Here is a 16,620-nt window from a genome sequence, read left to right on the forward strand (position 1 = left end):
AATCTCACGGGATAAAAGGTGAGCTCGCTAGATGGGTGGAGAACTGGCTTAGCGATAGAAGACAGCGGGTAACAGTGGAGGGGTCTTTTTCCGGTTGGAGATCTGTGACGAGTGATGTTCTGCAGGGCTCTGTACTGGGACCTCTGCTGTTTGTGATATATATAAATGATTTGGAGGAAGATGTAGCTGGTGTGATCAGTAAGTTTGCGGATGACAGAAAGATTGCTGGAGTTGCGGATTGTGATGAACATTGTCAGAGAATACAGCAGGATATAGATAGGCTGGAACATTGGGCGGAGAAATGGCAGATGGAATTTAATCCAGATAAATGTGAAGTGATGCATTTCGGTAGATCTAATGTAAGGGGGAGCTATACAATAAATGGCAGAACCATCACGAGTATAGACACACAGAGGAACCTGGTGTACAAGTCCACAGATCCTTAAAGGTGGCAGCACAAGTGGAGAGGGTGGTCAAGAAGGCATATGGCATGTTTGCCTTTATTGGACGGGGCATAGAATATAAAAGGTGGCATATGATGTTGCAGCTGTATAGAACGTTGGTTCGGCCACATTTGGAATACTGCATCCAGTTCTGGTCGCCACACTATCAGAAGGACGTGGAGGCTTTGGAAAGAGTACAGAAAAGGTTTACCAGGATGTTGCCTGGTATGGAGGGTCTTAGCTATGAGGAGAGATTGGGTAAACTGGGGTTGTTCTCCCTGGAAAGACGGAGGATGAGGGGCGGCTTAATAGAGGTGTATAAAATTATGAAGGGCATAGATAGGGTGAACAATGGGAAGCTCTTTCCCAGGTCAGAGGTGACGAACAGAAGGGGTCACAGGTTCAAGGTGAGGGGGGCAAGGTTCAACACAGATGTCAGGGGGACGTATTTTACACAGAGGGTGGTGGGGGCTTGGAATGCACTGGCAAGCAAGGTGATTGAGGCAGACACACTGGGATCGTTTAAGACTTATCTAGATAGCCACGTGAACAGACTGGGAATAGAGGGATACAAACGAATGGTCTAGTTGGGCACATGAGCGGCGCAGGCTTGGAGGGCCGAAGGGCCTGTTCCTGTGCTGTATTGTTACAGAGAAACATAGAAAAAGTACAGCACAAAACAGGCCCTTCGGCCCCACAAGTTGTGCCGAACATATCCCTACCTTTTAGGACTGCCTATAACCCTCCGTCCTACTAGGTCCCATGTACTCATCCAGGATTCTCTTAAAAGACCCTATTGAGTTTGCCTCCACCACCACTGACGACAGCCGATTCCATTCGCCCACCACCCTCTGTGTGAAAAACGTACCCCTAACATTTCCCCTGTACCTACACCCCAGCACCTTAAACCTGTGTCCTCTCGTAGCAGCCATTTCCACCCTGGGAAAAAGCCTCTGAGAGTTCATCCGATCTATGCCTCTCCACATCTTATATACCTCTATCAGGTCTCCTCTCATCCTACGTCTCTCCAAGGAGAAAAGAACGAGCTCCCTCAGCCTATCCTCATAAGGCATGCCAATCAATCCAGGCAGCATCCTTGTAAATCTCCTCTGAACCCTTTCAATCTGTTCCGCATCCTTCCTGTCATGAGGCGACCACAACTGAGCACAGTCCTCCAAGTGGGGCCTGACGAGGGTCTTATATAGCTGCATCATTATCCCCAGACTCCTAAACTCAATCCCTCGATTGATAAAGACCAGCACACCAACCGCTTTCTTAACCACCTCCTCCACCTGCAGGGCCGATTTTAGAGTCCTATGGACTCGGACCCCAAGGTCCTTCTGATCCTCTACAGTACAAAGAGTCTTTCCCTTTATATTGTACTCTTTCATCCCATTTGACCTCCCAAAATGGACCACTAAGCATTTATCTGGGTTGAAGTCCATCTGCCACTTCTCCGCCCATTCTTGCATCCTATCTATGTCCCTCTGCAACTTCTGACATCCCTCCAGACGATCCACAACGCCACCAACCTTCGTGTCGTCGGCAAACTTACCAACACATCCCTCCACTTTCTCAAACAGGTTATTTATGAAAATGACAAACAGCGAGGGTCCCAGAACAGATCCCTGGGGCACACCACTGGTGACCGACCTCCATTTAGAAAAAGACCCATCTATACCCACTCTCTTTGTTCTTTGTTCTTTGTTCTACAGGGAGCCGTTCAAATGGGGGGTTAAAAAAAGAAATGTAACCGTAATTGGGGATAGTATAGTTAGGGGCATTGATAATATTCTTTGTGACCTGGATCGAGAATCCCGAAGCTTGTGTTGCCTGCCTGATGCTGGGGCTAGGGATATCTCATTTGGTCTGCAGAGGATTTTGGAGTGGGAGGGTAAGGACCCAGTTCTCGTGGTCCACGTAGGTACCAATGACATAGGTAGAACAGAAACAAAGGTTCTGCTCAGGGCGTATTAACAGCTTAGAGCTAAATTAAAAAGCAGAACCAAAACGGTAATAATCTCTGGATTACTACCTGAGCCACGAACCAATTGGCACAGGATCAATAAGATTAAGGAGGTAAATGCTTGACTCAATCATTGGTGTGGGCAGAATGGGTTTGAACTCTTGGGACAGTGGCACCAGAATTGGGGAAGAGGGGACCTGTCCCGATGGGACGGTCTTCCAGTGCTGGTCCCAGCACTGAATCGTGCTGGGACCAGAGTCCTGGCAAATCGTATAACTAGGGCTGTAGATCGGGCTTTAAACTAAATAGTTGGGTGGGGGGACGGGAGAAGGGGGTTCCGTGGAGAGGGGGGCTCAGTTGTATGAGAATGAGAAAATCAAAGCTAAAGGAGTGGGTATAAGTGCAGGTTAATGGAGCTGAGGGCTCAGGAGAAGTTAGTAAAGTTTCCAGACAATGGAATAGAACAGAGAGTATAGAAGGTGGCAGGAATCTAATCTCAGGTAGAGCAAAGAAGGTGACAAGTATGAGAAGAGAGGTGGTCACTGCTGGATCGAGGGTGTTATACCTAACAGCGCACTATACGGAACAAGGTAAATGAGCTTTTTGTGCTCATTGAAATTCGCTGGTACGATGTTGTGGGCATCACAGTGACGTCGCTGCAAGGGGATCAGGGCTGGGATCTAAATATCCAAGGATATTTTTCCTATCGGAAAGACAGGCAGATGGGCAAAGGGGGCGGCTTTGCATTGTTAGTAAGGAATGAAGTTAAATCAATAGCAATAACTGATACAGGATCAGAAGGTATAGAATCTCCGTGGGTAGAGTTGAGAAATCGCAAGGGTAAAAACACCCTGATGGGAGTTATGTACAAGCCCCCTAGCAGTAGTCAGGATGTGGGGCAAATAATAAATCAGGAGATAGAAAAGGCATATAAAAAAGGCAATATTACAATAATCATGGGGGAACTTCAATATGCAGGTGGACTCGGAAAATTAGGCAGGTAGTGGATCCCAAGAAAAGGAATTTGTGGAATGTCTAAGTTTTTTTGGAGCAGCTTATGACAGAGCCTACTACGGAACAGGCAATTCTGGATTTGATCATGTGTAATGAGGCAGACTTGATTAAGGAACTTCAGGTGAAGGAACCCTTCGGGAGCAGTGACCACAATATTATGGAATTTACCCTGCAGTTTGAGAGGGAGAAGCTGGAATCAGATGCAACAGTATTACAATTAAGAAAAGGTAATTATGAACTCATGAGGGAGGAGCTGACCAGAGTTGATTCGAAAGGGAGCCCAGCAGGGAAGACAGTCGAAGAGCAATGGCAGGAGTCTCTGAGAGTTATTCGGGAGGCACAACAGAAATTCATCCCAAGGACGAGGAGACATGCTAAAGGGAGGATGAGGCATCCATGGCTGACGAGGAAAGTCAAGGACAGCATAAAAGCAACTGAAAATGGCGAGGATTAGTGGGTGGCATTGGTGGTGATCTTTCAGGAATCACTGGAGGCAGGGAGGGTACCAGAGGATGGAAAATAGCAAATGTAACACCATTGTTTACGAAGAGAGGGAGCCAGCAGGCGGGAAATTGTAGGCTGGTGAGCCAGACTTGGGTCATTGGCAAAATGTAAGAGTCCATTATTAAAGATGAGATCACAGAGCAGTTGGAAGTACATGATAAAGTAGGACTGAGTCAGCACGGCTTTGTCAAGGGGAGGTCATGTCTGACAAATCTGTTTCAGTTCTTTGAGGAGGTAACAAGCAAGTTAGATAAAGAAGAACCAGTGGACATGATTTATTTAGATTTCCAGAAGGCCGTTGACAAGGTGCCGGATCTGAGACTGTCAAATACATTAAGTGCCCATGGTGTTAATGGTGAGATCCTAGCATGGATAGAGGATTGGCTGACTGGCAGAAAGCAGGGATAAAGGGATATTTTTCAGGATGGCAGAAGGTGACTAGTGGTGTGCCTCAGGGATCGGCGCCTGGACCACAACTTTTCACAATATACATTAATGATTTGGAGGAAGGAACTGAACGTACCTTTGCTAAGTTTGGAGATGATACAAAGATATGTAGAGGGACAGGTAGTATTGAGGAAGCAGAGGGGCTGCAGAAGGACTTGTACAGGTTTGGAGAGTGGGCAAAGAAGTGACAGATGGAATACAATGTGGAAAAGTGTGAGGTCATGCACTTTGGAAGGAGGAATGAAGGCATAGACTATTTTCTAAATGGGGAAATGCTTAGAAAATCAGAAACACAAAGGGACCTGTTCAAGATTCTCTTAAGGTTAACATGCGGGTTCAATCAGCAGTTAGGAAGGCAAATGCAATGTTAACATTGATGTCGAGAGGGCTAGAATACAAGAGCAGGAATGTACTTCTCAGGTGGTATAAGACTCTGGTCAGGCCCCATTTGGAGCATTGTCAGTAGCTTTGGGCTTCGTATCTAAGGAAGGATGTGCTGGCCTTGGAAAGGGTCCAAACGAGGTTCACAAGAATGATCCCTGGAATGAACAGCCTGTCATATGAGGAACGTTTGAGGACTCTGGGCCTGTACTCCTTCGAGGTTAGAAGGATGAGGGGGAGATCTTATTGAAATTTACAGGATTCTGCGAGGCATGGATAGAGTGGATGTGGAGAGGATGTTTCCACTCGTAGGAAAAACTAGAACCAGAGGGCACAACCTCAGGCTGAAGGGACGACCTTTAAAACAGAGATGTGGAGGAATTTCTTCAGCCAGGGAGTGGTGAATCTGTGGAAATCTTTGCCGCAGAAGGACTTAGAGGTCGGGTCATTGAGTGTCTTTAAGACAGGCAATAAGTGGGTCAGGGATTATGGGGACAAGGCAGGACAATGGGGATAAAAAAAATATAAGCCAGGATTGAATGGCGGAGCAGACTCAGAGGGCCAAGCGGCCATATTCTGCTCCTTTGTCGTATGGTCTTAAGGCCTATATCATTTCACTCGCTCTTTTGTCAAACGAATTGTCAAACGCCCCATATCGTTTGCATCAGATTTGGGAAGTCCCTGTACGAATCTAAGCATTTCCCCATTATATTTCATTTAGAACTATACTCTTCCCCAGCCTAATATATCTGCTTTCAAACGTCAGTTGCTTAACCTGAAATCATCTTTTCATATCTCCTTTTTTCTTTCTTTCTTTTATACCTAAATGGCAGAGAGCACTGAATGGCTGGGGGCGAGGGTTGGAAAGGGGGAGGGGGGGGGAAGGTTCTCACTCGTGAAGCTGTGGTTGACTGACGTGATATTTGGCGTTTTCGTTTTCTTGCACTTCTCCTTCTTGGCTACAAAGTGTTAATGAATGCAGCCTGCTCACTGTAGCAAAACTGCATGATACCCAAGCATACGTTTAATCAGGTCTCTCCAAACAGTATGAAGTGAACATATTTACGTTGGAAAGTACCAGACATATTGGTATTGTCATTAAAGGTTCACTTGCATCTGTACTTTGATGATGAACATCTTAGAATTTTGGGATGATGGTGGGATAGCTTGGGGAGGACGGGTGTAATTTACATGGAACGGCTGTAAAAGAGCTTCAAGATGTGAATGAGTGCCGATCACTTAAAATGCAGCACACTTGGTGGCATAGTCGCACAGTGTTTAGCACTGCTGTATCACAGCGCCGGAAACCTGGGTTCAAATGCCGCCTTGGGGAACTGACTGAGTGTACTCTATACGGTCTTCCCATGCCTGCATTCCTCCAGGCGCTCTGGAGACCAAATATGTGCAGGTTAGTTGGACTGCCTGTGCTGAATTAGCCCTAATATTACAAAAAATATTTAGGTTAGGTAGATTTATCAGTGGTGAATGTGGTGGGTTATGGGGTTAGGGTGGAGCGAACTGCCTAGGTAGGATGTTCTTTCAAAAGATCAGGGAAGCCTCGGAGCGCCGAATCACCTCTTTCCGCATTGTAAGGATTATGTTGTTCTATTTATTCACTCTACCCGTCATTCGTCCCCAGAGCGATACTCATCTTTCCTTCACCATTGAGATTGTGGTTGATGTGTGTTTTGTTCTGCAATTGTTGCTTCTATTGTTGGTTTCTGTAATTTTCTCTTTTCCTCTAATATAACCGGTGGTGACCGTTGATGCACAGATGCATCGTATCTAACTAAGCACTTCATTGAAGCACGAGACTAAATACTGTATGAAAACAGTCTACTGGAACTGGTTAGAGGACAATTAGGCCTGGGCCCAGCCAACAACGCTAATTTTCCATGAATGGAAAGAACAAATGATGATATTAAATTCTCTTCCATAATAAAAACAAATTCAGGAAGCTTGACAGCATCTGTAGAGAAACGAATTCGAGATTTCTTTTGTCTAATCTGCCTCTTCTGAAAGTTGCAAATGTAAAAATAACATGCACATCACAGAATTGTATTTCCAATTTCAGAACATCGTTGTCTGAGAATAATTGCCTTCCTGTTGATGGTTAAAAAATCTAACATATAACCACTTGCTCCAATCCATCAATTGATAGCGAATCTAATTCAAAATTGAAATGAAGCACCAGCTGCATTTATTTTTTTAATCAAAGCCATTTTCTGCAATTTCTATCGACTCTGTTCATTTGGATCATTTATACTTCTCAGTCGTTTATAAATGCTTGACGAACTTGCAACGGTTCCAGAGCAGGAGAAGATGCACTTTGCTGCGAGTTGTGAGTCAGTATCCTGATGCATCGAGGATCTGACAGAAATTTTGAAACGAGGGCAGTACAGAGAGAGGTGGGGTAGGGTGCCAGGGACGTAGTTGCCTCCAATCCATTGAGGTGATCATCAATCGAAAAGGGAGGGCCATAAAGTGATTTTCCACACGCTAATTGCGAAACATGGAAGGTTCTTTGCACGTGCAAATCTGTTGAATTCTTTGATGCAATTGGCAATCGACTTTTCTGAATAACCATTTTACCCACTTTAGACTATACTTCAGATCGGGCAGAGTTCATTTCACCGGGCCCGTTGTCACTTTTCCTCGCTGAGGCTGTTGCACCTCTGAAGGTTTGGGTCCCCTCCGCTGCCAGGGATCTGGCAGACCCAATCCTCAGCTGGCGTCTGCCTTTGCTGTTCGTGTGCCACAAACAATCCCAATGTTCCTTGTCAGTGCTAATAATTGTGTGCTGAGTACACCTCCAGCCAGGCTCAGTTAGTCACATGTGACAATTGCATCACGGGGTTGCAACATGGAAGTTGTCCAATGTTAAGTTCCTGCAATCGAATTTAAGTCAAACTCTCACCTCATTCTTCCCCAAAGAGTTCCTCCCAATCTGTGGAGGATAAATGCCTGATACGTCAAATTTTAAAAGGTGCATACAATGACCATTTTAATACATCATGAGTCCCCACATGATTCCACATCAGTTATCTGGGAATAATAGAGACATTGTTTCACTTAAAACGCCCACACAAACCAATATTAATGTCAAAATAAATGAGCGATCATGTTTTCCCAAAGTCCCATGATCAGACTTAATGCAAGAGTTCAATCCTGAGCTGTCTTGGAGATAGACAGATGCAATCAAATTTTTGCTATATATATTTTAAGGGATGGTTTAACAAATACATTAAAAAATCCTTTAAGTGCTCCCAGCAAAATGAGAGAGAATGAATTGCGCAGGATATTCCTTCACATGTTATACTAACATAATCAGTCATTAGAAAATCGTTTTTCAAGCATAGTATTTGGCAAGATCTGCAGTTATATTCTTTCAGTGGAATGATTGAACAAACATCATGGATCATCTTAGTTGTTTTATTTCTTCCTTATTTGAATCATCGATGTAATTGGGTATTTCACTAACTCCTTTACCTGAATTTAGACTGAGTAACTGCATAAATAAAAGTGTTTGTGCAGCAAGTTCAAACCTGCAGCATGAATTCCACTTGTGAAAATATGTATTCAGAATCTGTGTAATCACTCGGATCTGTCCCGAGTTATAATATAAAAATTCTATAACATACACCAATCAAAGGAAAATGAAGCTTTCAGATATGGACAAGAGCAAAATCACAGACTTCTTTCTGCTCTCCTTCTCTGGGTCATTGTGATACTGTCCCTTACGTTGTGTCTTCAGTCCCTCACGAACTTGATTGGCCAATAAAATGTGCCGTACTGTCAGAGCGTTGAGAAATAGAATCAAAGCAAATTGTAGCAATGGGATTAAAATCTTGTCGAACAAATCAAACCCCACCCATCCAGGATCACTGAAGTAATTTGATTTTTCATTACAGAACCAGGGTACATTTCGCTTATCTCTCTGGGTTCCCACACAAAGTACAGGGGAATTTTTTTTAAAGACAGGAGGATGCCACTTGTTCCTTGAACCACAGTCGCATTTTGTCGGTGCAATATTTTGTTTTCAGCTTCTGGCAACAAATGACCACAATTGGATCAAATGCCAAAGCAACAGTGAACCAGACAGGACAGTCTGTGGCTGCCCAAATTAGTACATAGTTAGCACGACACACAGACGTTAAGTCCAGGAAACACCATTGGAAATAATAATACCTGACCTACCAGTGTAAAACCTCAATGATAATGACGAGCAGATTAGATATCGCCATGGCCAACAGATAACGAGTGGTGCATCTGGAGAGACCACATTTTCTGTGGGTTAAGATCATGGTCGCCAGTAAATTAACTGAAAGAGAGATAAAAGTTTGGAATTGGACAGATAAAACTGTTTCTCTGCCTGACACTGACAATAAGTTTCAGATTGTGAAACAAAAATAGGACGGCTGTGTGAGAGGCGGACGTTTGAATAAAATAATAATACTCATCCCACAACTTCGCATTGTAATCCTACGTAATATCCCATTTAACAAATTCAGATGAGGCCGCATTACGTATTGTAACTTTGGACATACAGAACAGGAACAGTTCCAATCATTCCGTTTTGTGGTTTTATGTTGCACTCTATTCTACGCCTATATCTCTTTAGTTAAAGTTCATATTCCATAATAACTGAATTGTTGCAGTGTAAAAGGAGGTCATTTCGTCCACCGTTCTCCAAACAAACATTATGGCTTAGTGTCATTCTGCTACCTTTCCCCCATACGCCTGCATATTGATTCAGCTCCGTAAATCATCTAATGCCCTCCTGGATGCCTCGACTGAACGTCCCTCCAGTTCACGACACACAGTGGTTTCTGGAACCAAAGTACTCGTTGTGTGATAAAGGTTTTGTTTCTCACATCACATTTGCTTATTTAGCAAATTACTTTAAATCGAAAGTATCTAAAGACTTCCTAATCCAATATTCCTTTCTCCCTCGTATAATTTTCTAGATTTCCTTAAAATTACCGAAGCTCTTCTCATCTATCACTTCGTGCTAGTCAGTTACACATTTTCGCCAAACCTTCGGCTGAGCAGTTCCTTCTAAACGTCCTTCTTTTTTAATATATAACATATTGATGGTCACTGGTTAGGCACCTCCTGACAAGATGAAATAATCTTTTTGCATCCAGTTTATCGAAGCTTTTCATTACATCAAATCTAGTTAACCCTCCCACCATATCCCCACCCCGACACTCAACCTTTTTCGGTGAAAAAGTATCCTGCCGTCTATCAGTCGCTTTTTGATATGTATACCCACACATATTTCATGTGATCCATGCAAATCGCCTTTCCGCTTTCACCAATTTCTTTATATTGTTTGCAATATTCGACCAGGCCTATATGCAGTAATCAACATGCTGCCTAACCCAATTTCGATCCAGGTTTGGCACAACAGTTCTGCTCTGTATATTTCATAACAGACTTAAAGCCTTGTCTCTGTTTTGCTATTTGCAGTATGATCAACCTGCGTCACAACATGTAGTGATCAACGTATTTGTATTCCGAGATCCCTTTCTTTCTCGAGCTCTTCCATACTTGCTATTCTAACAAGTGAAGGCCCTCCCCATTCTCCCTCGAAAAATGCCCCGCTTCATATTTACGAGTGTTAAATTCAATTGCCAATTATTTTCCCATTCTGTATGTTTAAGAATTGCCTCTTGTAATGTGTTCCTGTCCCTTCAAGTATTGACCACACTCCATCTCAATTTGGCGTATTTTAAAAATTGTAAAATACGTTTCTGATTTCTAAATTCAAGTCATTAATCCATCAAAGAAACTAACCACAACACTGAACCTTGTGGAATATCATTACCCGCTTTCTGCTGCTCTGAATAACTACAACACGTTACAAATGTGTGCAGTCTGTCCAGAAAACTGCTAGTACACCACTCGGTCACGCGTCCACTGAAACCATATAATCGGAGCGCATTCATTCATCTCTGATGCTGCACTGTTTGCACATCAACAGATATATGTTTCAGTTGGTGTAGCTTAACAGGAGGCATTTCTCGGCCTTTTGGCTAAGATCAAGTGTAGTATCGACATGCTGTGCTTGGTTGAAGTCATTAGGTTACATTTCAGCTTCATTTGAAGCAATTTTTAAAAGCTTCAGAAAATGCGGGAGGCTGAGATTGTGCTATCTTCGCTGATTCCAAACCTATGACACCAAAATTGGAACACATTGCATCTCTAGTGTTCCAAAGATCAAGCTTGAAGTAGTGAGGATTATTGAGTGTCCACATCTCGGCCTTTTGGCTAAGATGCAAATGAGATCAAGCCTTGCAGGATGAGCTGTGCCTACTCCAATCAGCTTGGATCATGTAGATCCAGCCCAAGACAGGAGGTAAGAGCCCTGTCTTGTCAGCTTGGATCGGAAATGTTTCAACTTGTTGAGACTCTGAATTGGACTTGATTTGATTGAATTGGAATAAAAAGACAAAGAAAACAGCGTCTGCGACAACTATGCAGACGCTGCGACAACGGATGAATGAACACCGCTCGACAATCACCAGGCAAGACTGTTCTCTTCCTGTTGGGGAGCACTTCAGCGGTCACGGGCATTCGGCCTCTGATATTCGGGTAAGCGTTCTCCAAGGCGGCCTTCGCGACACACGACGGCGCAGAGTCGCTGAGCAGAAACTGATAGCCAAGTTCCGCACACACGAGGACGGCCTCAACCGGGATATTGGGTTCATGTCACACTATTTGTAACGCCCACAGAGTTTCACTGGCTGTCTTGTCTGGAGACAATACACATCTTTTTAGCCTGTCTTGATGCTCTCTCCACTCACATTGTTTTGTTTCTTAAAGACTTGATTAGTTGTAAGTATTCGCATTGCAACCATTATTCATGTAAATTGAGTTTGTGTCTTTATATGCTCTGTTTGTGAACAGAATTCCCACTCACCTGAAGAAGGGGCTTGCAGCTCCGAAAGCTTGTGTGGCTTTTGCTACCAAATAAACCTGTTGGACTTTAACCTGGTGTTGTTAAACTTCTTATTGAATAAGACAGTCATGCTTTAGCAGACGGGTGATAGTATTGAGGTTCTACAAGGATCATTACTAAATCCAGTGTTATTTACAGTAAATGTCAGTGAGTCAGATGGATCATTGAAGCTACAACTTCAATATTGTGAACTTCATAATGGAATGAAGTAAATAAAGCTGTGAAGATGATACCCGAGTTGTGGCAAAGGGGTACAGAAATGTTAATTCAGCGGGTAAGAATAAAAAATGGGAGGTGGAATGGAACATCGGGATTTTTAAGGCGATTGAAGTTGATGTGAGGAATAGAATACAAGCAGATGACTGGAGTCAGAGAAAAGTCATAGAGTCAGAAAGGTTTACAGCATGGAAACAGGCCCTTCAGCCTAACTTGTCCATGCCGCCCCTGGCTGAACATGATTATGAATAATTAAAGCTTGCCTCTTGCACTGATGTCATAGAGTCATAGAATGAGAGTTCTCTCCAATGCGATTTTCAAGTTTGCTGAAGACACAGTCTCAAACAATGACGAGACAGAGTACAGAAATGAGACAGAGAATCTGGTGAACTGGTGTGGCAACAATAACCTCTACCTCAATGTCAGTAAAATGAAGGAGTTTGTCACTGAATTCAAGAAGCGTAAAGGAGAACATGCCCATGTCTACATCAATGGGGATGAAGTAGAAAGGGTCGAGAGCGTCAAGTTTTTATGTGTGCAGATCACCAACAATCTGTCCTGGTCCCCCATGCTGACACTATAGTTAAGGAAGCCCACCAATGCCTCTACTTTCTCAGAAGACTAAGGAAATTTGGCATGTCAGCTACTACTCTCACCAGCTTTTACAGATGCACCACAGAAAGCATTCTTTCTGGTTGTATCACAGCTTGGTATGGCTCCTGCTCTTCCCAAGACCGCAAGGAACTAAAAAAGGTCATGAATGTAGCCCAATGCATCATGCAAAACAGGCTCCCATCCATTGACTCTGTCTACACTTCCCGCTGCCTTGGCAAAGCAGCCAGCATAATTAAGGACCTCACGCACCCCAGACATTCTCTCGTCCAACTTCTTCCTTCAGGAAAAAGATGCAAAAGTCAGACCTTTGAATGGACTTAACTTGCATCAAGTTGATCTTTCTCCATACCCTAGCTGTGACTGTAACACTACATTCTGCACCCTCTCGTTTCCTTCTCTATGAACGGTATGTTTTTTTCTGTATAGCATGCAAGAAACAATACTTTTCAATGTATGTTAATGCATGTGACAATAATAAATCAAACCAAATCAGATCAAATCAAATAGAGGTTTACAGCATGGAAACAGGCCCTTCGGCTCAACTTGTCCATGTGCCCCTTTTTTAACAACTAAGCTAGTCCCAGTTGCCCACGTTTGGCCCCTATCCCTCTATAGCCATCTTGCCATGTAACTGTCCAAACGCTTCTTAAAGGACAAAATTGTTCCCAGCTCTGGTGCTATTTCTGGCAGCATGTTCCAGACACTCACCACCCTCTGTGTGAAAATAGAATGCTCCTCTGGACGCTTTTGTATTTCTCCCCTCTCCCCTTAAACATCGGCCATCTAGTTTAAGACTTCCCTACCTTTGGGAAAAGATGTTGACTATCTAGCTGATCAATGCCCCTCATTATTTTAGAGACCTCTATAAGATCGCCCCTAAACGTCCAACGCTCCAATGAAACAAGTCCCAGTCTATCCAGCCTCTCCTTATAACTCAAACCACCAAGTTCCGGGAGTGTATTCTTTAACACAAAGCACTAAATGTTAAAATTCAGGTGTCGCCAGAAATTAAAGAGACTAATAGTATAGGAGAGAACGAATATCAATAATTTGCTCATATTGGAAAAGACATTAGGGGGACTCGACCTAAGGACACTCTAATGTAGCATTTCATTGCAATCTGTTACATGCTAATGAGTATTTGCATCATGCCAGGATATAATTCGTAGAAACTCATCATAAGAGGGTGTACATGTCCACATGTGGCAAGGACAACAGTGTCTTCCATCACTGCACTCAAAGCCGCCATTGGGAAATCGATATTTCGCATCCTGCCTTATTAAGTCACACTTTATGCCACATCTCCGGCTGGATTCCATTTAATTCAACCCGTACCACTGCTACCAAACATACCCCGAAAACACACACACACACACAAACACACACAGACGCCCCCAATCCCTAATCGTCCCCCACCCCGAACACACAGTCACAGGCAATAATGCCTTCCCGCCAATAATGACGGGTGGATGAAAGAATACTGAGGGCTTCACGGGCACAATTTTTCCACCTGATTAATATTTTGGCACCACTAAACTGACTGCCCGGCAGGGAATGGACACATAATTCCATACCCAGGCACAGAGGGATTCCAATTTAGCGGCTAAAGGGAAATGCAGTGGCATGGTAAGAGACATTGGCAATGTCCGTCTTCGAGGGAAAAGTTGTGGTGGAGGTGGAAGAGACATGGGGTGCCACATCGTTATACAATTGAGTTCTACATTGTCCAAATTGTCCGTACTGTCTATAGGACACTGTCATTGGACGAGGAACCCAAGGTCCCCAAGTAATGCTCTGATTTAGAGGGTTTAAATCCTACGGCATTGTGTCACACTAGTAAGCGCTGTTACCAGGAGCACCACTTAGGTTAAATGTTTTGTGGAACTTGTGCATTCTCCCCTCTCCAGGTGCCCCTGTTTCTTCCCAGAATCCAAAAGACGGGCTAGTTAGGGGCATCGACCATACTGAATTCTCTCTCAGTGTATCCGAACAGCCGCCGGAGTGTGGCAACGAGGTGAATTTCACAGTAACTTCATTTCAGTGTGAATGTAAGCCCACTCACGACACGAATAAAACAAAATATGCGTCGATTAATTGGATTAACCATGGTAAATTACTCCACAGTGTACAAACATTTGTAGGTTCGATGGATTAGTCATCGTAAATGTGTTTGTTTACAAGGGTAAGGCGGGGAAGAGGGCCTAGGTAAGATGCTCTGTCAGAGAATGGATAATGGGCCAAATGGCCTCATTATGCAATATAGATATTCTATGACTTTAACTTCGTCAAACGTGCATTCAGTAAAAATCTGGAATCGAAACCTATTGTCGATTGTCGGGAAAAAAAAACATTTTGTTCACTAACGTCCCTTGAGGGAAGGAAATCTGTGGTCCTTACTAGGTCTGGCCTCGATGTGAATCCAGGTCCACAGCAATGGACACCCATGTCCCATGAACGAATGGAAAAGTTGATTCGGCTTCAGGGGAAGCGATTTGATGTTATGTGAAACCATTTTGTCTGTGATAAATTGGTTCATACACTGACAAGGCATTGCTCCGAATCATGTGTGCCACAGTTAACCTGCGCCACTGATCGTCTGGCCAGGAATTGATCTCACTAATTGAGAGGACATATAAATGCACAGAAGCAAGGAAAGAGAGAAATATTGACCGACAGATTTGGGGGGTGGGGGCGGGGGGGGCGGGGGTGGTGTGGATGGTGTGTGGTGGCTGATAGAGAAGTGTGTTAACAACTTGGCAAGCGGAAGAAAAGAGGCAAACTGAAAGTACTGGCTCCAGGTGTTAATACAATTTGTTAAGTCAAACACGAATGCTTCCAGAATTTTATTTGTGCAACCTATTATTTTATAATTATGTTATATGAAGTATATCATTGCACCAATTATCTTATGATATAAAGGTATTATTATTCAATCTGCGAAGGTGCAAATTGAACGGGTGAGGAAAGAGTGCTGTTTCCATTCGTGTCCTGCTCTGATTCACCTCTCCCATTTACATCCACTTCCCTTGCACTTGAACCACTGCCATTTGGCATGTGGGACATCTCCGCTCGGGAACCTACTGAATGTCGCTTGTGAGTATTTTCTATACTCCCTCTGCCCTTTACTCTGCAGAACTCGGTGGACTCTCCATTTCCTCATGTCTGCGGGATCAATTACGTGTATTGTCATGTCTCAATTTGTCGTAGTTCACCGCCCTGAAGCCAGTGATTGCCTCAAACAGCACCGCGACTACTGCTGTTGTTCGCAGATCGCACAGGTTATGTGGAATAAATTATACAGCTATAAACATTCTATTAATGGACAGAACGCTCCGGGTCCCTTGTCTCGGCTGTTTTCAGAGGTCTGTACAGTTGAGGCAACTGGATATGGCAAGACATTTTGCAACCTCTCTCTGGAATTGGACTCGGGTACCCATAAATAAATCTGTCTGTGCAGCAATTTAAATTTCGCAGCATCAATCCGGCTTGACTAATAATGTATGTAAAAACAATGCCAAACAAATCCCCGGTATTTGTGCCTGCACTGTTATAACAAAATAATTCTATAACATGCACCATTCACAGGAGTATAAAGATGCTGGTTATATACACAGACTGAAATCATAGGTTTCCATCTCGGGATCTCTACATTATTCTCTCTTCTTCTGACCAATCAATCCGCTCAGGACTCGACTGGCCACTAAGCTGCGTCTGATTGTCAGAGCGTTGAGCAAGAGCACCGAATCTAACCGGAGCAATGACGTTAAAACCACATCAAACTAGTCTACCATGATCCAGCTAACGTCAATATAATATCGTAGCTCCACCCGTAAAGCCAGAGGCAGCTTTGACTATCTCCGAATGTCCATCCTGAGAATATAAGGTTACGCTTTCGACACATGCCGGAATGCATGTTCTTTCCAGAACCACAGACATTATTATCGGTGAAATACTTTCAGTTTTGGTTTCTGGCAACAAAGGGTAGCAACTTGACCAAAGGGGAGACTTTAATGGCAAATTGGGCGGAACCGTCTTGAGCTGCAAAACTCGGGACAACGAGAACGCTGCAG

General features: G+C 43.7%; 1 pseudogene; it reads left to right on the forward strand.

The window, feature by feature from the left end:
* Positions 1-10,776: 10,776 nt before the first annotated feature.
* On the forward strand, positions 10,777-10,934 carry LOC144498037 (U2 spliceosomal RNA; annotated as a pseudogene).
* The last annotated feature ends 5,686 nt before the right edge of the window (positions 10,935-16,620 follow it).

This window comes from Mustelus asterias, chromosome 8, assembly GCF_964213995.1.
Source record: "Mustelus asterias chromosome 8, sMusAst1.hap1.1, whole genome shotgun sequence".
In the NCBI taxonomy this organism is placed as follows: domain Eukaryota; kingdom Metazoa; phylum Chordata; class Chondrichthyes; order Carcharhiniformes; family Triakidae; genus Mustelus; species Mustelus asterias.